General features: G+C 43.0%; 3 protein-coding genes across 8 annotated transcripts in view; 2 read left to right on the forward strand and 1 right to left on the reverse strand.

Moving 5' to 3' along the window:
* GINS2 (GINS complex subunit 2) overlaps positions 1-27175 on the forward strand; it is a 199062-nt gene that overhangs the window by 139269 nt on the left and 32618 nt on the right. The gene's annotated exons all lie outside the window — the stretch shown is intronic.
* GSE1 (Gse1 coiled-coil protein) overlaps positions 1-27175 on the reverse strand; it is a 299551-nt gene that overhangs the window by 102195 nt on the left and 170181 nt on the right. The gene's annotated exons all lie outside the window — the stretch shown is intronic.
* Positions 1-27175, forward strand: part of LOC142661075 (uncharacterized) — a 65321-nt gene that overhangs the window by 17630 nt on the left and 20516 nt on the right. The gene's annotated exons all lie outside the window — the stretch shown is intronic.

The raw sequence follows: 27175 nt of genomic DNA on the forward strand, positions 1-27175 counted from the left end.
TTACATCATATGTGTGACTGATATCAGCCGCTCTTCTTATATCACTCCAGTACTATTATATCCTCCAGAGACATTACATCATATGTGACTGATATCAGCCGCACCTCTTATATCACTCCAGTACTATTATATCCTCCAGAGACATTACATCATATATGTGACTGATATCAGCTGCTCCTCTTATAACACTCCAGCACTATTATATCCTCCAGAGACATTACATCATATGTGTGACTGATATCAGCCGCTCCTCTTATAACACTCCAGCACTATTATATCCTCCAGAGACATTACATCATATATGTGACTGATATCAGCCGCTCCTCTTATATCACTCCAGTACTATTATATCCTCCAGACATTACATCATATGTGCGACTGATATCAGCCGCTCCTCTTATAACACTCCAGCAATATTATATCCTCCAGACATTACATCATATGTGTGACTGATATCAGCCGCTCCTCTTATATCACTGCTGTACTATTATATCCTCCAGAGACATCATATGTGTGACTGATATCAGCCGCTTCTCTTATAACACTCCAGCACTATTATATCCTCCAGACATTACATCATATGTGTGACTGATATCAGCTGCTCCTCTTATAACACTCCAGCACTATTATATCCTCCAGAGACATTACATCATATGTGACGGATATCAGCCGCTCCTCTTATAACACTCCAGCACTATTATATCCTCCAGAGACATTACATCATATGTGACTGATATCAGCCGCTCCTCTTATAACACTCCAGTACTATTATATCCCCAGAGACATTACATCATATGTGTGACTGATATCAGCCGCTCCTCTTATAACCCTCCAGCACTATTATATCCTCCAGAGACATTACATCATATGTGACTGATATCAGCCGCTCCTCTTATATCACTCCAGTACTATTATATCCCCCAGAGACATTACATCATATGTGACTGATATCAGCCGCTCCTCTTATAACACTCCAGCACTATTATATCCTCCAGAGACATTACATCATATGTGTGACTGATATCAGCCGCTCCTCTTATAACACTCCAGCACTATTATATCCTCCAGAGACATTACATCATATGTGACGGATATCAGCCGCTCCTCTTATATCACTCCAGTACTATTATATCCTGCAGAGACATTACATCATATGTGTGACTGATATCAGCCGCTCCTCTTATAACACTCCAGTACTATTATATCCTCCAGAGACATTACATCATATGTGTGACTGATATCAGCCGCTCCTCTCATAACACTCCAGTACTATTATATCCTCCAGAGACATTACATCATATGTGTGACTGATATCAGCCGCTCCTCTTATATCACTCCAGTACTATTATATCCCCAGAGACATTACATCATATGTGTGACTGATATCAGCCTCTCCTCTTATAACACTCCAGTACTATTATATACTCCAGACATTACATCATATGTGTGACTGATATCAGCCGCTCCTCTTATATCACTCCAGTACTATTATATCCTCCAGAGACATTACATCATATGTGACTGATATCAGCCGCTCCTCTTATATCACTCCAGTACTATTATATCCTCCAGAGACATTACATCATATATGTGACTGATATCAGCCGCTCCTCTTATATCACTCCAGTACTATTATATCCTCCAGAGACATTACATCATATATGTGACTGATATCAGCAGCTCCTCTTATATCACTCCAGTACTATTATATCCTCCAGAGACATTACATCATATGTGTGACTGATATCAGCCGCTCCTCTTATATCACTCCAGCACTATTATATCCTCCAGAGACATTACATCATATGTGTGACTGATATCAGCCGCTCCTCTTATATCACTCCAGCACTATTATATCCTCCAGAGACATTACATCATATATGTGACTGATATCAGCCGCTCCTCTTATATCACTCCAGCACTATTATATACTCCAGAGACATTACATCATATGTGACTGATATCAGCCGCTCCTCTTATATCACTCCAGCACTATTATATCCTCCAGACATTACATCATATGTGTGACTGATATCAGCCGCTCCTCTTATATCACTCCAGCACTATTATATCCTCCAGAGACATTACATCATATGTGTGACTGATATCAGCCGCTCCTCTTATATCACTCCAGTACTATTATATCCTCCAGACATTACATCATATGTGTGACTGATATCAGCTGCTCCTCTTATATCACTCCAGCACTATTATATCCTCCAGAGACATTACATCATATGTGTGACTGATATCAGCTGCTCCTCTTATATCACTCCAGTACTATTATATCCTCCAGAGACATTACATCATATGTGACTGATATCAGCCGCTCCTCTTATATCACTCCAGCTCTATTATATCCTCCAGAGACATTACATCATATGTGACTGATATCAGCCGCTCCTCTTATATCACTCCAGTACTATTATATCCTCCAGACATTACATCATATGTGTGACTGATATCAGCTGCTCCTCTTATATCACTCCAGCACTATTATATCCTCCAGAGACATTACATCACATGTGTGACTGATATCAGCCACTCCTCTTATATCACTCCAGCTCTATTATATCCTCCAGAGACATTACATCATATGTGACTGATATCAGCCGCACCTCTTATATCACTCCAGTACTATTATATCCTCCAGAGACATTACATCATATATGTGACTGATATCAGCCGCTCCTCACTCCAGCACTATTATATCCTCCAGAGACATTACATCATATGTGTGACTGATATCAGCCGCTCCTCTTATAACACTCCAGTACTATTATATCCTCCAGAGACATTACATCATATGTGACTGATATCAGCCGCACCTCTTATATCACTCCAGTACTATTATATCCTCCAGAGACATTACATCATATATGTGACTGATATCAGCCGCCCCTCTTATATCACTCCAGTACTATTATATCCTCCAGAGACATTACATCATATGTGACTGATATCAGCCGCTCCTCTTATAACACTCCAGTACGATTATATCCTCCAGAGACATTACATCATATGTGACTGATATCAGCCGCTCCTCTTATATCACTCCAGCACTATTATATCCTCCAGACATTACATCCTATGTGTGACTGATATCAGCCGCTCCTCTTATAACACTCCAGCACTATTATATCCTCCAGAGACATTACATCATATGTGTGACTGATATCAGCCGCTCCTCTTATAACACTCCAGCACTATTATATCCTCCAGAGACATTACATCATATGTGTGACTGATATCAGCCGCTCCTCTTATATCACTCCAGTACTATTATATCCTCCAGAGACATTACATCATATGTGTGACTGATATCAGCCGCACCTCTTATAACACTCCAGTACTATTATATCCTCCAGACATTACATCATATGTGTGACTGATATCAGCTGCTCCTCTTATATCACTCCAGCACTATTATATCCTCCAGAGACATTACATCACATGTGTGACTGATATCAGCCACTCCTCTTATATCACTCCAGCTCTATTATATCCTCCAGAGACATTACATCATATGTGACTGATATCAGCCGCACCTCTTATATCACTCCAGTACTATTATATCCTCCAGAGACATTACATCATATATGTGACTGATATCAGCTGCTCCTCTTATAACACTCCAGCACTATTATATCCTCCAGAGACATTACATCATATGCGTGACTGATATCAGCCGCTCCTCTTATAACACTCCAGCACTATTATATCCTCCAGAGACATTACATCATATGTGTGACTGATATCAGCCGCTCTTCTTATATCACTCCAGTACTATTATATCCTCCAGAGACATTACATCATATGTGACTGATATCAGCCGCACCTCTTATATCACTCCAGTACTATTATATCCTCCAGAGACATTACATCATATATGTGACTGATATCAGCTGCTCCTCTTATAACACTCCAGCACTATTATATCCTCCAGAGACATTACATCATATGTGTGACTGATATCAGCCGCTCCTCTTATAACACTCCAGCACTATTATATCCTCCAGAGACATTACATCATATATGTGACTGATATCAGCCGCTCCTCTTATATCACTCCAGTACTATTATATCCTCCAGACATTACATCATATGTGCGACTGATATCAGCCGCTCCTCTTATAACACTCCAGCAATATTATATCCTCCAGACATTACATCATATGTGTGACTGATATCAGCCGCTCCTCTTATATCACTGCTGTACTATTATATCCTCCAGAGACATCATATGTGTGACTGATATCAGCAGCTTCTCTTATAACACTCCAGCACTATTATATCCTCCAGACATTACATCATATGTGTGACTGATATCAGCTGCTCCTCTTATAACACTCCAGCACTATTATATCCTCCAGAGACATTACATCATATGTGACTGATATCAGCCGCTCCTCTTATAACACTCCAGCACTATTATATCCTCCAGAGACATTACATCATATGTGACTGATATCAGCCGCAACTCTTATATCACTCCAGTACTATTATATCCTCCAGAGACATTACATCATATGTGTGACTGATATCAGCCGCTCCTCTTATAACACTCCAGTACTATTATATCCCCAGAGACATTACATCATATGTGTGACTGATATCAGCCGCTCCTCTTATAACCCTCCAGCACTATTATATCCCCCAGAGACATTACATCATATGTGTGACTGATATCAGCCGCTCCTCTTATAACCCTCCAGCACTATTATATCCTCCAGAGACATTACATCATATGTGACTGATATCAGCCGCTCCTCTTATATCACTCCAGTACTATTATATCCCCCAGAGACATTACATCATATGTGACTGATATCAGCCGCTCCTCTTATAACACTCCAGCACTATTATATCCTCCAGAGACATTACATCATATGTGTGACTGATATCAGCCGCTCCTCTTATAACACTCCAGCACTATTATATCCTCCAGAGACATTACATCATATGTGACGGATATCAGCCGCTCCTCTTATATCACTCCAGTACTATTATATCCTGCAGAGACATTACATCATATGTGTGACTGATATCAGCCGCTCCTCTTATAACACTCCAGTACTATTATATCCTCCAGAGACATTACATCATATGTGTGACTGATATCAGCCGCTCCTCTCATAACACTCCAGTACTATTATATCCTCCAGAGACATTACATCATATGTGTGACTGATATCAGCCGCTCCTCTTATATCACTCCAGTACTATTATATCCCCAGAGACATTACATCATATGTGTGACTGATATCAGCCGCTCCTCTTATATCACTCCAGCACTATTATACCCTCCAGAGACATTACATCCTATGTGACTGATATCAGCCGCTCCTATTATAACACTCCAGTACTATTATATCCAACAGACACATTACATCATATGTGTGACTGATATCAGCCGCTCCGCTTATATCACTCCAGCACTATTATACCCTCCAGAGACATTACATCATATGTGACTGATATCAGCCGCTTCCCTTATATCACTCCAGCACTATTATATCCTCCAGAGACATTACATCATATGTGTGACTGATATCAGCCGCTCCTCTTATATCACTCCAGCACTATTATACCCTCCAGAGACATTACATCATATGCGTGACTGATATCAGCCGCTCCTCTTATATCACTCCAGCACTATTATATCCTCCAGAGACATTACATCATATGTGTGACTGATATCAGCTGCTCCTCTTATATCACTCCAGCACTATTATATCCTCCAGAGACATTACATCATATGTGTGACTGATATCAGCCGTTCCTCTTATATCACTCCAGCACTATTATATCCTCCAGACATTACATAATGTGTGACTGATATCAGCCTCTCCTCTTATAACACTCCAGTACTATTATATACTCCAGACATTACATCATATGTGTGACTGATATCAGCCGCTCCTCTTATATCACTCCAGTACTATTATATCCTCCAGAGACATTACATCATATGTGACTGATATCAGCCGCTCCTCTTATATCACTCCAGTACTATTATATCCTCCAGAGACATTACATCATATATGTGACTGATATCAGCAGCTCCTCTTATATCACTCCAGTACTATTATATCCTCCAGAGACATTACATCATATGTGTGACTGATATCAGCCGCTCCTCTTATATCACTCCAGCACTATTATATCCTCCAGAGACATTACATCATATATGTGACTGATATCAGCCGCTCCTCTTATATCACTCCAGCACTATTATATCCTCCAGAGACATTACATCATATGTGTGACTGATATCAGCCGCTCCTCTTATATCACTCCAGCACTATTATATCCTCCAGAGACATTACATCATATATGTGACTGATATCAGCCGCTCCTCTTATATCACTCCAGCACTATTATATACTCCAGAGACATTACATCATATGTGACTGATATCAGCCGCTCCTCTTATATCACTCCAGCACTATTATATCCTCCAGACATTACATCATATGTGTGACTGATATCAGCCGCTCCTCTTATATCACTCCAGCACTATTATATCCTCCAGAGACATTACATCATATGTGTGACTGATATCAGCCGCTCCTCTTATATCACTCCAGTACTATTATATCCTCCAGACATTACATCATATGTGTGACTGATATCAGCTGCTCCTCTTATATCACTCCAGCACTATTATATCCTCCAGAGACATTACATCATATGTGTGACTGATATCAGCTGCTCCTCTTATATCACTCCAGTACTATTATATCCTCCAGAGACATTACATCATATGTGACTGATATCAGCCGCTCCTCTTATATCACTCCAGCTCTATTATATCCTCCAGAGACATTACATCATATGTGACTGATATCAGCCGCTCCTCTTATATCACTCCAGTACTATTATATCCTCCAGACATTACATCATATGTGTGACTGATATCAGCTGCTCCTCTTATATCACTCCAGCACTATTATATCCTCCAGAGACATTACATCACATGTGTGACTGATATCAGCCACTCCTCTTATATCACTCCAGCTCTATTATATCCTCCAGAGACATTACATCATATGTGACTGATATCAGCCGCACCTCTTATATCACTCCAGTACTATTATATCCTCCAGAGACATTACATCATATATGTGACTGATATCAGCCGCTCCTCACTCCAGCACTATTATATCCTCCAGAGACATTACATCATATGTGTGACTGATATCAGCCGCTCCTCTTATAACACTCCAGTACTATTATATCCTCCAGAGACATTACATCATATGTGACTGATATCAGCCGCACCTCTTATATCACTCCAGTACTATTATATCCTCCAGAGACATTACATCATATGTGACTGATATCAGCCGCTCCTATTATAACACTCCAGTACTATTATATCCTCCAGAGACATTACATCATATGTGTGACTGATATCAGCCGCTCCTCTTATATCACTCCAGCACTATTATACCCTCCAGAGACATTACATCATATGTGACTGATATCAGCCGCTTCCCTTATATCACTCCAGTACTATTATATCCTCCAGAGACATTACATCATATGTGTGACTGATATCAGCCGCTCCTCTTATATCACTCCAGTACTATTATATCCTCCAGAGACATTACATCATATATGTGACTGATATCAGCCGCTCCTCTTATATCACTCCAGCACTATTATACCCTCCAGAGACATTACATCATATGCGTGACTGATATCAGCCGCTCCTCTTATATCACTCCAGCACTATTATATCCTCCAGAGACATTACATCATATGTGTGACTGATATCAGCTGCTCCTCTTATATCACTCCAGCACTATTATATCCTCCAGAGACATTACATCATATGTGACTGATATCAGCCGCTCCTCTTATAACACTCCAGCACTATTATATCCTCCAGAGACATTACATCATATGTGTGACTGATATCAGCCGCTCCTCTTATATCACTCCAGTACTATTATATCCTCCAGAGACATTACATCATATATGTGACTGATATCAGCCGCCCCTCTTATATCACTCCAGTACTATTATATCCTCCAGAGACATTACATCATATGTGACTGATATCAGCCGCTCCTCTTATAACACTCCAGTACTATTATATCCTCCAGAGACATTACATCATATGTGACTGATATCAGCCGCTCCTCTTATATCACTCCAGCACTATTATATCCTCCAGACATTACATCCTATGTGTGACTGATATCAGCCGCTCCTCTTATAACACTCCAGTACTATTATATCCTCCAGAGACATTACATCATATGTGTGACTGATATCAGCCGCTCCTCTTATAACACTCCAGCACTATTATATCCTCCAGAGACATTACATCATATGTGTGACTGATATCAGCCGCTCCTCTTATATCACTCCAGTACTATTATATCCTCCAGAGACATTACATCATATGTGTGACTGATATCAGCCGCACCTCTTATAACACTCCAGTACTATTATATCCTCCAGACATTACATCATATGTGTGACTGATATCAGCTGCTCCTCTTATATCACTCCAGCACTATTATATCCTCCAGAGACATTACATCACATGTGTGACTGATATCAGCCACTCCTCTTATATCACTCCAGCTCTATTATATCCTCCAGAGACATTACATCATATGTGACTGATATCAGCCGCACCTCTTATATCACTCCAGTACTATTATATCCTCCAGAGACATTACATCATATATGTGACTGATATCAGCTGCTCCTCTTATAACACTCCAGCACTATTATATCCTCCAGAGACATTACATCATATGCGTGACTGATATCAGCCGCTCCTCTTATAACACTCCAGCACTATTATATCCTCCAGAGACATTACATCATATGTGTGACTGATATCAGCCGCTCTTCTTATATCACTCCAGTACTATTATATCCTCCAGAGACATTACATCATATGTGACTGATATCAGCCGCACCTCTTATATCACTCCAGTACTATTATATCCTCCAGAGACATTACATCATATATGTGACTGATATCAGCTGCTCCTCTTATAACACTCCAGCACTATTATATCCTCCAGAGACATTACATCATATGTGTGACTGATATCAGCCGCTCCTCTTATAACACTCCAGCACTATTATATCCTCCAGAGACATTACATCATATATGTGACTGATATCAGCCGCTCCTCTTATATCACTCCAGTACTATTATATCCTCCAGACATTACATCATATGTGCGACTGATATCAGCCGCTCCTCTTATAACACTCCAGCAATATTATATCCTCCAGACATTACATCATATGTGTGACTGATATCAGCCGCTCCTCTTATATCACTGCTGTACTATTATATCCTCCAGAGACATCATATGTGTGACTGATATCAGCAGCTTCTCTTATAACACTCCAGCACTATTATATCCTCCAGACATTACATCATATGTGTGACTGATATCAGCTGCTCCTCTTATAACACTCCAGCACTATTATATCCTCCAGAGACATTACATCATATGTGACTGATATCAGCCGCTCCTCTTATAACACTCCAGCACTATTATATCCTCCAGAGACATTACATCATATGTGACTGATATCAGCCGCAACTCTTATATCACTCCAGTACTATTATATCCTCCAGAGACATTACATCATATGTGTGACTGATATCAGCCGCTCCTCTTATAACACTCCAGTACTATTATATCCCCAGAGACATTACATCATATGTGTGACTGATATCAGCCGCTCCTCTTATAACCCTCCAGCACTATTATATCCCCCAGAGACATTACATCATATGTGTGACTGATATCAGCCGCTCCTCTTATAACCCTCCAGCACTATTATATCCTCCAGAGACATTACATCATATGTGACTGATATCAGCCGCTCCTCTTATATCACTCCAGTACTATTATATCCCCCAGAGACATTACATCATATGTGACTGATATCAGCCGCTCCTCTTATAACACTCCAGCACTATTATATCCTCCAGAGACATTACATCATATGTGTGACTGATATCAGCCGCTCCTCTTATAACACTCCAGCACTATTATATCCTCCAGAGACATTACATCATATGTGACGGATATCAGCCGCTCCTCTTATATCACTCCAGTACTATTATATCCTGCAGAGACATTACATCATATGTGTGACTGATATCAGCCGCTCCTCTTATAACACTCCAGTACTATTATATCCTCCAGAGACATTACATCATATGTGTGACTGATATCAGCCGCTCCTCTCATAACACTCCAGTACTATTATATCCTCCAGAGACATTACATCATATGTGTGACTGATATCAGCCGCTCCTCTTATATCACTCCAGTACTATTATATCCCCAGAGACATTACATCATATGTGTGACTGATATCAGCCGCTCCTCTTATATCACTCCAGCACTATTATACCCTCCAGAGACATTACATCCTATGTGACTGATATCAGCCGCTCCTATTATAACACTCCAGTACTATTATATCCAACAGACACATTACATCATATGTGTGACTGATATCAGCCGCTCCGCTTATATCACTCCAGCACTATTATACCCTCCAGAGACATTACATCATATGTGACTGATATCAGCCGCTTCCCTTATATCACTCCAGCACTATTATATCCTCCAGAGACATTACATCATATGTGTGACTGATATCAGCCGCTCCTCTTATATCACTCCAGCACTATTATACCCTCCAGAGACATTACATCATATGCGTGACTGATATCAGCAGGTCCTCTTATATCACTCCAGCACTATTATATCCTCCAGAGACATTACATCATATGTGTGACTGATATCAGCTGCTCCTCTTATATCACTCCAGCACTATTATATCCTCCAGAGACATTACATCATATGTGTGACTGATATCAGCCGTTCCTCTTATATCACTCCAGCACTATTATATCCTCCAGAGACATTACATCATATGTGACTGATATCAGCCGCTCCTCTTATAACACTCCAGCACTATTATATCCTCCAGAGACATTACATCATATGTGACTGATATCAGCCGCAACTCTTATATCACTCCAGTACTATTATATCCTCCAGAGACATCATATGTGTGACTGATATCAGCCGCTTCTCTTATAACACTCCAGCACTATTATATCCTCCAGACATTACATCATATGTGTGACTGATATCAGCTGCTCCTCTTATAACACTCCAGCACTATTATATCCTCCAGAGACATTACATCATATGTGACGGATATCAGCCGCTCCTCTTATAACACTCCAGCACTATTATATCCTCCAGAGACATTACATCATATGTGACTGATATCAGCCGCTCCTCTTATAACACTCCAGTACTATTATATCCCCAGAGACATTACATCATATGTGTGACTGATATCAGCCGCTCCTCTTATAACCCTCCAGCACTATTATATCCTCCAGAGACATTACATCATATGTGACTGATATCAGCCGCTCCTCTTATATCACTCCAGTACTATTATATCCCCCAGAGACATTACATCATATGTGACTGATATCAGCCGCTCCTCTTATAACACTCCAGCACTATTATATCCTCCAGAGACATTACATCATATGTGTGACTGATATCAGCCGCTCCTCTTATAACACTCCAGCACTATTATATCCTCCAGAGACATTACATCATATGTGACGGATATCAGCCGCTCCTCTTATATCACTCCAGTACTATTATATCCTGCAGAGACATTACATCATATGTGTGACTGATATCAGCCGCTCCTCTTATAACACTCCAGTACTATTATATCCTCCAGAGACATTACATCATATGTGTGACTGATATCAGCCGCTCCTCTCATAACACTCCAGTACTATTATATCCTCCAGAGACATTACATCATATGTGTGACTGATATCAGCCGCTCCTCTTATATCACTCCAGTACTATTATATCCCCAGAGACATTACATCATATGTGTGACTGATATCAGCCGCTCCTCTTATATCACTCCAGCACTATTATACCCTCCAGAGACATTACATCCTATGTGACTGATATCAGCCGCTCCTATTATAACACTCCAGTACTATTATATCCAACAGACACATTACATCATATGTGTGACTGATATCAGCCGCTCCGCTTATATCACTCCAGCACTATTATACCCTCCAGAGACATTACATCATATGTGACTGATATCAGCCGCTTCCCTTATATCACTCCAGTACTATTATATCCTCCAGAGACATTACATCATATGTGTGACTGATATCAGCCGCTCCTCTTATATCACTCCAGTACTATTATATCCTCCAGAGACATTACATCATATATGTGACTGATATCAGCCGCTCCTCTTATATCACTCCAGCACTATTATACCCTCCAGAGACATTACATCATATGCGTGACTGATATCAGCCGCTCCTCTTATATCACTCCAGCACTATTATATCCTCCAGATACATTACATCATATGTGTGACTGATATCAGCTGCTCCTCTTATATCACTCCAGCACTATTATATCCTCCAGAGACATTACATCATATGTGTGACTGATATCAGCCGTTCCTCTTATATCACTCCAGCACTATTATATCCTCCAGACATTACATAATGTGTGACTGATATCAGCCTCTCCTCTTATAACACTCCAGTACTATTATATACTCCAGACATTACATCATATGTGTGACTGATATCAGCCGCTCCTCTTATATCACTCCAGTACTATTATATCCTCCAGAGACATTACATCATATGTGTGACTGATATCAGCCGCTCCTCTTATATCACTCCAGTACTATTATATCCTCCAGAGACATTACATCATATGTGACTGATATCAGCCGCTCCTCTTATATCACTCCAGTACTATTATATCCTCCAGAGACATTACATCATATATGTGACTGATATCAGCCGCTCCTCTTATATCACTCCAGTACTATTATATCCTCCAGAGACATTACATCATATATGTGACTGATATCAGCAGCTCCTCTTATATCACTCCAGTACTATTATATCCTCCAGAGACATTACATCATATGTGTGACTGATATCAGCCGCTCCTCTTATATCACTCCAGCACTATTATATCCTCCAGAGACATTACATCATATATGTGACTGATATCAGCCGCTCCTCTTATATCACTCCAGCACTATTATATCCTCCAGAGACATTACATCATATGTGTGACTGATATCAGCCGCTCCTCTTATATCACTCCAGCACTATTATATCCTCCAGAGACATTACATCATATATGTGACTGATATCAGCCGCTCCTCTTATATCACTCCAGCACTATTATATACTCCAGAGACATTACATCATATGTGACTGATATCAGCCGCTCCTCTTATATCACTCCAGCACTATTATATCCTCCAGACATTACATCATATGTGTGACTGATATCAGCCGCTCCTCTTATATCACTCCAGCACTATTATATCCTCCAGAGACATTACATCATATGTGTGACTGATATCAGCCGCTCCTCTTATATCACTCCAGTACTATTATATCCTCCAGAGACATTACATCATATGTGTGACTGATATCAGCCGCTCCTCTTATATAACTCCAGCACTATTATATCCTCCAGAGACATTACATCATATGTGTGACTGATATCAGCCGTTCCTCTTATATCACTCCAGCACTATTATATCCTCCAGACATTACATATATCAGCCTCTCCTCTTATAACACTCCATTACTATTATATCCTTCAGAGACATTACATCATATGTGACTGATATCAGCAGCTCCTCTTATATCACTCCAGTACTATTATATCCTCCAGAGACATTACATCATATGTGTGACTGATATCAGCCGCTCCTCTTATATCACTCCAGCACTATTATATCCTCCAGAGACATTACATCATATATGTGACTGATATCAGCCGCTCCTCTTATATCACTCCAGCACTATTATATCCTCCAGAGACATTACATCATATATGTGACTGATATCAGCAGCTCCTCTTATATCACTCCAGCACTATTATATCCTCCAGAGACATTACATCATATATGTGACTGATATCAGCCGCTCCTCTTATATCACTCCAGCACTATTATATACTCCAGACATTACATCATATGTGTGACTGATATCAGCCGCTCCTCTTATATCACTCCAGTACTATTATATCCTCCAGGGACATTACATCATATGTGTGACTGATATCAGCCGCTCCTCTTATAACACTCCAGTACTATTATATCCTCCAGAGACATTACATCATATGTGACTGATATCAGCCGCTCCTCTTATATCACTCCAGCACTATTATATCCTCCAGACATTACATCATATGTGTGACTGATATCAGCCGCTCCTCTTATATCACTCCAGCACTATTATATCCTCCAGAGACATTACATCATATGTGTGACTGATATCAGCCGCTCCTCTTATATCACTCCAGCACTATTATATCCCCCAGAGACATTACATCATATGTGTGACTGATATCAGCCGCTCCTCTTATATCACTCCAGCACTATTATATCCTCCAGAGACATTACATCATATGTGTGACTGATATCAGCCGCTCCTCTTATATCACTACAGTACTATTATATTCTCCAGAGACATTACATCATATGTGACTGATATCAGCCGCTCCTCTTATATCACTCCAGTACTATTATATCCTCCAGAGACATTACATCATATGTGACTGCTGCACCATTATAGGCTCTGACCCTTTAAATTAAGGACATATCGTACATTCCAAGTCTTATTTGGAAGGTTATTGGTCCTTGATATTTCGGATCACAGGTCGGTAGGGGTGTCCACGTTATGGCTTCCTGGGACCTGCACCGCTCGCTAGGTCAATATTGACTCCCATCCAGAACACGTCGCTTGTACTTTACATGTGAGACGTTGTTGACATTGGACAGGACGTGGATCAGAAGACGTCTCGGCTGTGACCGGACCCCTGTGAGGAGCACCCCTGGCCCTCGGCGGCTGGAAACATGTGTCGCCCGCGGGTGTAGTGTGGAGCACAATATAATAAGGAGAAATATCAGAGACTCCGGATTATGAGCTTTACAGGAGGAAGAGATGGGAAAATGAAGCGCTTCCGAGCGCCGCACGCGAACACAATGGCAGCCAGCAAATATTAACCCCTTATGTGGCTAATCCCTGACACATCCCTTACTGGCAGCTGTCACTATTAACTACTTCCTGCCCTGATATCGTCTGCGCCCAGCAGTGTCTCTTCTGTGTGGGGCTTCCTGAGGGGCGGGAAACAGATTTTAACTCTTTCCTTCCAATACCAAATGGACGATGGAGAAAACTAAAAGTGATGGGGTGGCGAGCAGAATACAAGTAAGGGAACCGCAGACCTCATATGTAATGGGGCGGCACATGACAATGATCGCTGAAAACACGGCCGGAAAAGGCGATCACAGACGAGCCTCATTATGTGGATGTTGCTGAAATTATCAATTCTGAAATTTGTGGCTTTGACCAGAATAGGTTTTCGGATTTGTTTCAATTAATTTTTTTAGGTTGTTACTAAATAACCCCTTTTTTTGGGGGGGGGGGGGTAGAAGAGTCCATCTTTGCCCCGTCACATTCTCAGGTGTTTTAGACACTTTTTACGCCTATCGCAGAAGTTTTGTAAAGAGTCGTGAAAAGGGGGCCTGGCTGACAGGAGTAGTAAAATGCGCCTAATTTATTAAAGTTGTGCGCCTGATTGGTGTACATGATTGTTATATACGTATATACCAGGCCGATATTCTTCATCAACCAATCGTGAACAATCATTATAAAGATGCTCTAGATAGAAACGTGGGACCGCACCGGGGACAATCACTGGACACAAACGACCAGATCTTTATACGGAACAGGGAATAATAACAATGTAACAACGTGTAATCCGCTGCTGAGGAGCAACGGACACGGAAATGATTGCGACTCCGCCAGAACCTGAGAAATTACTGGAAAACTTCACGTTTTAAAGGGCTGAATTTTACCACCGCGAATGTCTAGAGTTTAGAGTTCTGGATCTGGATCTCCTTTATAATCATTCTCGTAACCAATCTCATTGCTTCAATGTAAATGGTCAAGATCCGTTTTGTGTCTACAGCTCCTATGCAGCGCTGTGTGTCTCCATGGTTACAGATAAAACCTGTGTATTATGACCCTTCCTTCTTGAGAACCTACAGACAGTAGTAGAGGAGGCAGATGGAAGGGAAGATCACACGACTGCAGGATCAGACTAAACAGGGTTTGTCTAGAAGTCTGTACATGGAGACATAGATCTGCATCGGGGCTGTATACACAAAACCATAGGAGAGCTTTCAATCAAGACTAGAAGCAACGTTTTTTTCAGATGCTTTGGAGCAATAAGGAAAAAAATGTGCAAAAGTGCACCTGCGAGCGATGTAACCGGATCAAAACCCTCGCATGTGACAAGTGCTAAGCCCCCCAGCCCCTCCCCCATTTTGTTTGTATAGTCGTGAAGCGACAAAAAAAAAAAAAAGCAAACAGCTTTGTGTTGCGCTTCCCTCGCCATCCGCTTTCTGTCCGGGACCGGTCTATAATTGCAGGTTTATTGCCTGTACGGCTGCCGGATAATGACATGTTTGCAAATTAATTTTTGCCGCGGCTGCTTCAGCAGATTCAGTAGAGAAGGTCTGACCATTAATTACCGCGGTCGCACGTTTAATCCCGGGGAATTAAGAAGACCTGAAAAAAAGAACGCCAGGAGGAAGCAGAGGCGAGGAAAAGGCAAATGCTTCACCGGATAACACTCCTCACAGACACAGTGGTGGCCCCATGAAGCCCCTCAACACATGAAGAGCCACCGGGGACCTCCCGATTATTAAACCCCCTGGAATGTCGATATCATCAGCTGCTGAGCAGTAGGTCCTTCCTGTACATGAGTTGTTAATAGATGGACGCACATTGTGAACGGCGCACGTGGCATGAAATATTGGGCGTGTATTTGACACGTTTCTCTTTCTTACACCAAGTCGTGGCCGATGTGCATTTATGACAATGAAATGGAGCAACTTATTAAGAAATTTGGCCTCCTTAGCCACGACCCATTATCCACATTTTTAGCGACTCCATTGTTTTCGGAGCATTTTACTTTATAAATCTTCCCCGAGCAGCCGCCTAACATGTAAACACGGAGCCGGCAACTATCAATAAATTAGAAATGGTGGAGAGCAGAACTACATCCCCCTAGCACAGCACAACCTGCTCAGCACTGAAAAATCCTCCTGTTATACACACAGGTCCTTTCCAGTCACACAAACAAAAGCAGAGCTCAACGTCTGCACAGCGAGCGCAAGTCAAGTGCAAGCGGCACGTCCGTATACAAGACTGAAGCCAGGACATGTGCTACTGAGGGGGTCTAAACTGTTCAGAAGCAAAGCTGCAGAGTAAAAACCAATTTGTAACATGAAACTTGTTTCTATTCGCTCCATTTGCCAGTTCTTTGGTTGGAGCCTGCAGTGTAAAGCATAGAGGTTTTCCGTCCAGCCCCTGAGATGAAGCAGTAACGCTTTGACCTTTCGTTTACAGCAGCTGTTGTCTTTCGCCAGTGCAGCCGGTCACCCTCTCCGGGTAGTGATTCGCCGTACATTACCGCACTCTCTGTGACAGGCAGGCATAGCCTCCCGGCCGCTCTCATTCCCGTAATGACCGCATTACCATCCCCTCTCCCACTAATGAATCAAGCAGCAATTTTCCATTTTTAATGAAAGCTCAGACGAGCGCAGGATCACGTACCGAGCCGTTATGAGCGCGTCGTCAGGATCCGCAGCTGTAGCGGGGAATTATTTTCTAGAAGTGCAGAATCTTTATTACAGACCTCGCTATATACTCACACATTTATACACAGGCGGATTGTAAATTCTTCTCCTCTTGCAATGAATTTGGTTTCTTTCTAGAATCCTGTATAACCCGAGGTCTCTGCTGTGTGTTTCAGCCATGACTTTTCAGCACAGGCCATAAGCACATGCTCTATTAGTGCCCGGCTATGGTCAGTGACTCCAGCTTAGCTTCATTGCCTATTAGAGTTTTAGGCAGACTGATATTCACTTCATGTCTCATTCAGGCTCTAGCTGCTCCTCTAGCTCTTCCCTCCTGCTTTAAACTGCAGCTCTGCTTGTTCAGATTGACTGCTGTGTATAAGACCTTAGCACAAAGTCAGTACTTGGATAGATTATTACATTACAGTAAAGATGGAACGATTATAAACTAAGAGCAACTAAACGACCAGTGAGAAAAAACCATCAGTAACCTGCAGCATATAGACGGAAGGGGAGGAGTCTGGATAAAGGGGAGGAGACTGATGAAGATGCTGATCCAGCATTGAAACGCGTTGCCACTTTACTTCTACAATAAACCTTTGAAACTTCCTTTTGCATACGTGATTTACCTTTTTCCACGGTTTTGCATTCTATCTCGTGGGTAGCAGCGCCTCCTAAAGACTCTTCTTTTCTCCCTACCATTATCACTCTGCTATAAACGTCATGTATATAATCTCCTTATATACACATTATACAAAAATATGTTCCACATCCTGTATGAACACAGCAGTCACATGACACAAAAACGCTGGAATCATCTCACCCAGTGCAAACAATGTGACGGACAACACCTGCTTGGGTTAAACAAATACTCTACAGACTTCATGGGAGTAAATAAGACGCTCCGACAAATCAGCAGCTAGAAACATACAATGCTCCGAAACGAAAACCACAGCACCGCTGCTCTCTAGTGAATGGATAGACTGCATTCTCAGTGATGTCACCGCTGCTCTCTAGTGAATGGATAGGCTGCATTCTCAGTGATGTCACCGCTGCTCTCTAGTGAAGAATGGATAGGCTGCATTCTCAGTGATGTCACCGCTGCTCTCTAGTGAATGGATAGGCTGCATTCTCAGTGATGTCATCGCTGCTCTCTAGTGAATGGATAGGCTGTATTCTCAGTGATGTCACCGCTGCTCTCTAGTGAAAGGATAGGCTGCATTATTAGTGATGTCACCGCTGTTATCTAGTGAATGGATAGGCTGTATTCTTAGTGATGTCACCGCTGCTCTCTAGTGAAAGGATAGGCTGCATTATTAGTGATGTCACCGCTGTTATCTAGTGAATGGATAGGCGTCATTCTCAGTGATGTCACCGCTGCTCGCTAGTGAATGGATAGGCTGCATTCTCAATGATGTCACCGCTGCTCTCTAGTGAATGGATAGGCTGTATTCTCAGTGATGTCACCGCTGCTCTCTAGTGAAAGGATAGGCTGCATTATTAGTGATGTCACCGCTGTTATCTAGTGAATGGATAGGCGTCATTCTCAGTGATGTCACCGCTGCTCGCTAGTGAATGGATAGGCTGCATTCTCAATGATGTCACCGCTGCTCTCTAGTGAATGGATAGGCTACATTCTCAGTGATGTCACCGCTGCTCGCTAGTGAATGGATAGGCTGCATTCTCAATGATGTCACCGCTGCTCCCTAGTGAATGGATAGGCTGCATTCTCAGTGATGTCACCGCTGCTCTCTAGTGAAAGGATAGGCTGCATTATTAGTGATGTCACCGCTGTTATCTAGTGAATGGATAGGCTGTATTCTTAGTGATGTCACCGCTGCTCTCTAGTGAATGGATAGGCGTCATTCTCAGTGGTGTCACCGCTGCTCTCTAGTCAAAGGATAGGCTGCATTATTAGTGATGTCACCGCTGTTATCTAGTGAATGGATAGGCGTCATTCTCAGTGATGTCACCGCTGCTCCCTAGTGAATGGATAGGCTGCATTCTCAATGATGTCACCGCTGCTCTCTAGTGAAAGGATAGGCTGCATTATTAGTGATGTCACCGCTGTTATCTAGTGAATGGATAGGCTGTATTCTTAGTGATGTCACCGCTGCTCTCTAGTGAATGGATAGGCGTCATTCTCAGTGGTGTCACCGCTGCTCTCTAGTCAAAGGATAGGCTGCATTATTAGTGATGTCACCGCTGTTATCTAGTGAATGGATAGTCGTCATTCTCAGTGATGTCACCGCTGTTATCTAGTGAATGGATAGGCGTCATTCTCAGTGATGTCACCGCTGCTCGCTAGTGAATGGATAGGCTGCATTCTCAATGATGTCACCGCTGCTCTCTAGTGAATGGATAGGCTACATTCTCAGTGATGTCACCGCTGCTCGCTAGTGAATGGATAGGCTGCATTCTTAGTGATGTCACCGCTGCTCTCTAGTGAATGGATAGGCTGCATTCTCAGTGATGTTACCGCTGCTCTCTAGTGAATAGATAGGCTGCATTCTCAGTGATATCACCGCTGCTCCCTAGTGAATGGATAGGCTGTATTCTCAGTGATGTCACCGCTGCTCCCTAGTGAATGGATAGGCTGCATTCTCAATGATGTCACCGCTGCTCCCTAGTGAATGGATAGGCTGCATTCTCAATGATGTCACCGCTGCTCCCTAGTGAATGGATAGGCTGTATTCTCAGTGATGTCACCGCTGCTCCCTAGTGAATGGATAGGCTGTATTCTCAGTGATGTCACCGCTGCTCCCTAGTGAATGGATAGGCTGCATTCTCAATGATGTCACCGCTGCTCCCTAGTGAATGGATAGGCTGTATTCTCAGTGATGTCACCGCTGCTCGCTAGTGAATGGATAGGCTGCATTCTCAATGATAACACTTCCTCTCGGTGAATAAACTATACATTGCATTTCTATATAATCCACGCAGTTTTCCCATTAGATTTTATAACATTTTTATTGGATTTTGGCTGAAACTACAGAATAAAAGTTTCCATCCAAATCTGCACATAAAACAAAATATGTAATAAACTTTTTAGTCATTTTGGGTTCATTATAATATTGACAAGATTTTCCAGATTATGATTCTGCTCTGCAGAACATTACGCCATGCATTGATACTCTGCAGAGCATTCAGTCTATCGTACAGAACATCTGCAGTGTGTTAATCGCTCAGTTGTTACAGGAATCCTTTGCTAGGAAAAACATTTCATGCCGGTGATAATTATAAATGGTAACACTGTAGCCAATCCCTATGGCCGGTGATACATGGGAGGGTGTGCGGTGGGTGCAGGTTGTATGTGGTGGCGCTGCACACCCGTCCTATATTGTGGGGGGGGGGGCACCTATAGCCGCAGCCAGATGGGAATTATTTTCAAAGACAATGCGAAGAACATCAAGGGGTGTCCATTCCAATAACGGAGCTTTTATAGGAGGTCGACAGGTGTGTGGATTCAGCCCTCGCTCTAACCACAGTCTGATGCAGCGTTGTCAGGCCTTGAGTCAGATTCAGTTGTCTACAGTGTAAAATAATCCTATAATGTAAACAAGAGTGTCCTCATTCACTGACAGCAAGCAAATAGCTTAAAAACCGTAAGGACTGGAAACATTTTCCGTTGCGTTAAACGCTTTTTGTTCCAGAGTTATCCCTTGCTGCTTCGCACTAACAGCCTCTGAATATAAAATAGCCGGCACATTACTTGCAATATTTCGGATCAGTAAGAATAATGAGCGCTGTGAAGAGCGCAGGGTTTGTGACAGTGACGACTGGCAGCGGGCCTCATGGCTCTGGAAGCGCGGGCCCTACAACATCCCCCGGGATTTTCATAGATTGTGAACGTCTACAACCACAGAAGTTGGCAGCGTGATAAGAGCCCCTGCTCCAGGCAGATAAGTAACCTCAGCTGAAGGGAAGGCAGCGAGAAGCGTTATCAGTCCGTGTGAGGAATGACACTTGTCTCCTAGGCCGCGATTGCGGACACAACAGGAAAAGCGACAAAGGCAGAGAGCATGGAGCAGGCCGCGGCGAACAAAGAGCGCGTCCTCTGCCGGCCCAGATAAACTCTTCAGAGAGGAGCCAACGACTAAGAGCTCATTAGTCTGTGCCGCCGTGTGCCACATGCTGACTGGGCCAAAGCGGAGACGTCTATTGCCACACAGGAGTCTTTATCTAACCGACATCCCGACCAACTGCAACCACCACAGAGGCCAAGATATCCCGTTCCTGCCGCTCACCGGGGAAATAAAGGATTCTGGGAGGCACGAGACAAGATGATCATGTGACTAGTGAGGAGAGTTTCTGTGCCAACAACAGTGTTTCACCAAAATCATAGTTTGAAAAGGCTTCTTAACTGGAGGATCCGTAACAATGTATCAGGCAAGTTCCCAAGAGAGGAATTTCTGATATATCCACAGCTTTGCAGCATTTTACAAACCGAATGAATCTACATAACACTATAGAAAAACATGACATATCCTGTACTGAGCTATTGTTTGCATTTACGGACCGTGCTCATAATGCGGGTGACACTCCGCAGCCTGTCCGTGCAGTGTTTACTGACCGCAACTACTGTTGTGTGCATGAGGCCAAACTGTGTACATACATTACATTACTTATCCTGTACTGATCCGGAGTTATGTCCTGTATTATACTCCAGAGCTGCACTCACTATTCTGCTGGTGGAATCACTGTGTACATACATTACATTACTTATCCTGTACTGATCCTGAGTTATATCCTGTATTATACTCCAGAGCTGCACTCACTATTCTGCTGGTGGAGTCACTGTGTACATACATTACATGACTTATCCTGTACTGAACCTGAGTTACATCCTGTATTATACTCCAGAGCTGCGCTCACTATTCTGCTGGTGGAGTCACTGTGTACATACATTACGTTACTTATCCTGTACTGATCCTGAGTTACATCCTGTATTATACTCCAGAGCTGCACTCACTATTCTGCTGGTGGAGTCACTGTGTACATACATTACTTATCCTGTACTGATCCTGAATTACATCCTGTATTATACTCCAGAGCTGCGCTCACTATTCTGCTGGTGGAGTCACTGTGTACATATATTACATTACTTATCCTGTACTGATCCGGAGTTATAGCCTGTATTATACTCCAGAGCTGCACTCACTAATCTGCTGGTGCAGTCACTGTGTACATACATTACATTACTTATCCTGTACTGATCCTGAGTTATATCCTGTATTATACTCCAGAGCTGCACTCACTATTCTGCTGGAGTCACTGTGTACATACATTACTTATCCTGTACTGATCCTGAGTTACATCATGTATTATACTCCAGAGCGGCACTCACTATTCTGCTGGAGTCACTGTGTACATACATTACTGATCCTAAATTGCATCTTGTAAAGCTGCACTCAGTTTTGTAGTGTTCAGAGTGGAAATCTCCCAGCATTCCCTGCTGGTTCACTGTCTGCACAGTACTTATATTGGTAATCTGCATTCTGGGAAGTGTTATATTTATGCGAGGTAGTGCCCAGTCCTAAGAAATAATGAAAACTAACTGCCCCCTTTCCTCACTCGCTACAGGAACTCTGCTAAGCTGCTAAGGCTTTCCAGTCTCCTGTCTTTTCTGTACAGACAGGGGTTATTGCAGGACATTAAAAACCCATCGAGAGTCCGCGGAGTAAAATAAGTGTTAAAATAATAATAAAAGGAGAAGCAACAAAAACCTCAGCAAAATATGAAGAAATTAAGAAAACAAATGAAGTCAAAGGGGAGGAGGGTGCGAGTCTGATCTATGGGGGGGAAATGTCAACATTACCTCATGGTGGATCCCTTCTGGGACTGAAGTATCTGCCTTTTAAAAGAGTTTTAATTTCAAGAAGGGCTTGTTTAAGTCTTCATTGCCCCTTCTAGACAGTCAATAGTAATTGGAGGCAGACCGGTTGCTATGGATGAGCTTCCTGACTGAAAAGACTGGTTGCTATGGATGAGCTGCCTGACAACTATCTTGAAAAGACTGGTTACAAAGTATCTATAGTAACCAGACTGTCAGACAGGACCCCGGCAGGTCAAGACTGGATTTTCCACGCTCGATGCAGCAGACCCCTTACAATTCGGCCTTATTAGTCAGATGCATTTAGATGGAGAAACCCTTTAAGGAGACGTATAAGATGTTGGTAATAATGGTTACAACACGTGTTAAGTCCAAAAGCTCAGTCCGGTTTGAGAAACGTTCCCTATCCTTGTTGTCTCATTATCCCTGTAACCACAAGCTCCGGACTATGTGCAATCAACAAGATATTTCGTGTTGCTTCAGAAACGTTACGGCGTGGCGCGATGGCCCGATGACCTTCAGTAGACAACCGGGTCACACTTATCCCTGCATAAAACTAATGAGCTGGATCTCTCTCTGCAACGGAGACACGTAATTGTTATCAGCGGGTGGATCAGGCTGCTGGCGCGGGGAGCTCGCCACCATTCTACGGAGCCATCAAAGCAATGGAGTGCGACGGACCACCGAATGCTGAGATTTCATTCGTCCCCGAGTTCCTGTCGCTGCCGAGTCATTAGCCAGCTTTCCGTGCAGAGTGTGACTGCGACACAATCGCTCGCTTCTGAATTAAAAGTTTATGGGCTGTGAAGAGAGGAGGCAACAGGAGCAGCCAGAAGACTATTCAAAACGACTGCACCAGTTAACCCATTATCAGGAGATTTAACAAAACATTCATACAAAGGTCCAAAACTATGAATCTACGACCATGAAAACAGCAAAGATCCCAAAGAAATGGCGTCTGGGCGCACGCGCTTGGTCGAGAGAGGAAAGGACCAGTCACAAGCAGAATTGGAAGTCCGGATATCTGTGGTTTAGAGCCGGACCATAAAGCTCTCAGCGCTCTACAGCCTCGGACCACTTCTGTATTTGTGAACATGTGATCCAGGAAATAAGTCCCACATAAGAGGAAGGCTGAAGAACTACAGAATTAAAGTGCCTGTTTAATGGGGTCTGTTCCAGTGATGTGAATCGCTGGGTATTTGGGTTCTCCATCTTATAAATCAGCCGTATGCAGCAGTCAGTGATACAACAAGCGCTACAGTCCACAAGAGCGCAAAATCCTTAATAAAAGAGCTTTGTAAGGTATAAAAGTGCACCCCGCCGTCTTACGTATCCAAGATTGGCACAAGAACAGGACCCACATGTCCCATGCACACGACCATAAAAATCATCCATAATTGAAGACTGTTATTATGGTCCCTTTCACTTCTGTTGTCCACGGACACCGTCCCGTATATTTGTGGTAAGGTGTCCGTGCCGTGGAAACCTTCCGCAAGATATAGGGCATGTCTTATCTTTTGCTTTTTATGGACCGTGCTCCCATACATTATAATGGGAGCACGGCACGCAAATTACGGACCGTGATTAAGGTGCACGGTGGTGTGCATGGGGCCCTAGTCAGATTAGATTGGTTTCCCATTGGGGCCCACAATCTAGTCGATCTCAGGTCCACACACTGAATTAGTCTTCGTTAGGATTGGGGGGAAACCATGTGAACCCTAAGCCGAGGCCATAATGAGATTCATCAACCCAGACCCCAATGCTACAAGACAAGCGTTATCACTGAGCCCCCTTAATACCCATGAGTGAAGTAGAACATGAGAGTCCAGGAGGCGAAAGTGTAACAAGAGTTGGGGAGATGGATTTGTAAAACGAAGATGTTAAGAAGAAGTGACACGAGTTCAGAGGAAATACAGGTTGTCAGGAAGCTGCGAGCCGCCAGGAGAGGATGAAGGATCGACATTGATGGTCAATGGGGGGAAGAAGCTGCGGGTGGTAGAACGTAGACCGCTGCTGAAAGGGACTTGTTCATTGCCGAGAAATAAAAATTGAGGAGAAGACACAACTGGATGAGAAGTTGGATGAGAGTGATGGGCAGGTGAAGACGGAGAGTTTCCAGTACGTGAGTAGAACAAACAGGAGATGATTATGAGCCGCCGGCTGGCCAACCTCGCAGGGAGCAGGGCTAATAAATATCTAGCTCAGACCGGTCACATATCTGCGCTGCTCCAACAGGGGAGCACTACCATCCCCAACCCAGCCAAATGCCTGCTAAATTGAATCAATCCATCTTGGAAATGGTTCTTGTCATCTTGTGTCAAGGAGAGGGGAGGGGGGTCGATAAGGAGAGGCAGGAAAATGGGGTTGAGGAGCGAACAGAGCAGAGCTTGGGGGGAGCCAGCAATCACAGCGGCATCGGTGCAACACAAAACGCACGCAAACCTTGTACAACCAGAGGGGGAAAATGAACATTCTGCCTTATTCATGTTAATGACTATTTAATGAGAATCTCAGTCTGTGTGTGGGTGACAGCCGGGGGGGCGCAGAAGTGAGAGGGAGGACGGCCGCCTCATTCAGAGATGAAACAGAAAATCTGTCACTATGTGATTCTTATCCTTCCAGGGATCCACAGGGCCCTTTCATTGGCTGACAGGTATGTCAAGAGGGTGATTATCAGCGCCACGCTGGTAGCCGACATTGTGGCCTCAGGATTAACTCTTGCACTGACGGACAAAGAAAATGAGGCGTTCTGCTGGACCTCAGTACAGGAGGGCTGACAAATCCCATCTAGTCATTTTAATAGGAAGCAGCGAAGCCCCCCCTTCCCTATTCCTAGCCGAGCCAAAACCTACATGAAGCCGAAACACCAACAGTCCCAGAACGCCCTGAGCAAAGTCTTCAGCAGCGCTGACCGGACATTTATCTTCAGAAACACATTTGAGATGGAAGGCTGAGCCCTTGAAACAATCCCTTTCCATATGTCCCTGTAGACAACCACTGCAAAGCGGTCTGCAGGCATCTGAACACCCACCGCGCGCACCCCAAACACCGGCTCAGCAGATAGAAATGTTCGAGGACCTCTGACGCACTGATTTCATCCGCTACCTTGTAATGGTCCCGTCTCCAGAAATTCTCTATTCTCCAGCAGTTCCCCTGGAGATTACAGGGGTCCCAACAGCAAGTCCTACCCCCTCAATTAGCTAGTTAATGGGGGATCATCTCAACAAAAATGGGTTATAACGAAGTACAAGGTTTTGAAGACCCTCAGTGTGGACTCTTTTTGGGGGTCCCAGGACAATAACACATGGTCAGGTCTAAGAACCAGACATGACACCTACTAGGAGAGGCCTCTCTAATCCTACAATTTCGGTCACCAACTAATCAGTGTCGCAAGTGAAGATGAGGGTTTCAGGTCTTATGTATGGGGACAAATTCGAACTCTTCGGCCTCCTGTCCCCGTGCAACTTTCAGTGACTTTGAGTCTGTCCTCTCATAGATTTCCGGGATTTGCACGCAGAGGCGTAGGATGAGTCTCTGCTTGGAATCAATAGAGAGATGGTTACTTACAGCCTGTGA

This window comes from Rhinoderma darwinii, chromosome 9 (genome assembly GCF_050947455.1).
Source record: "Rhinoderma darwinii isolate aRhiDar2 chromosome 9, aRhiDar2.hap1, whole genome shotgun sequence".
Lineage (NCBI taxonomy): Eukaryota > Metazoa > Chordata > Amphibia > Anura > Rhinodermatidae > Rhinoderma > Rhinoderma darwinii.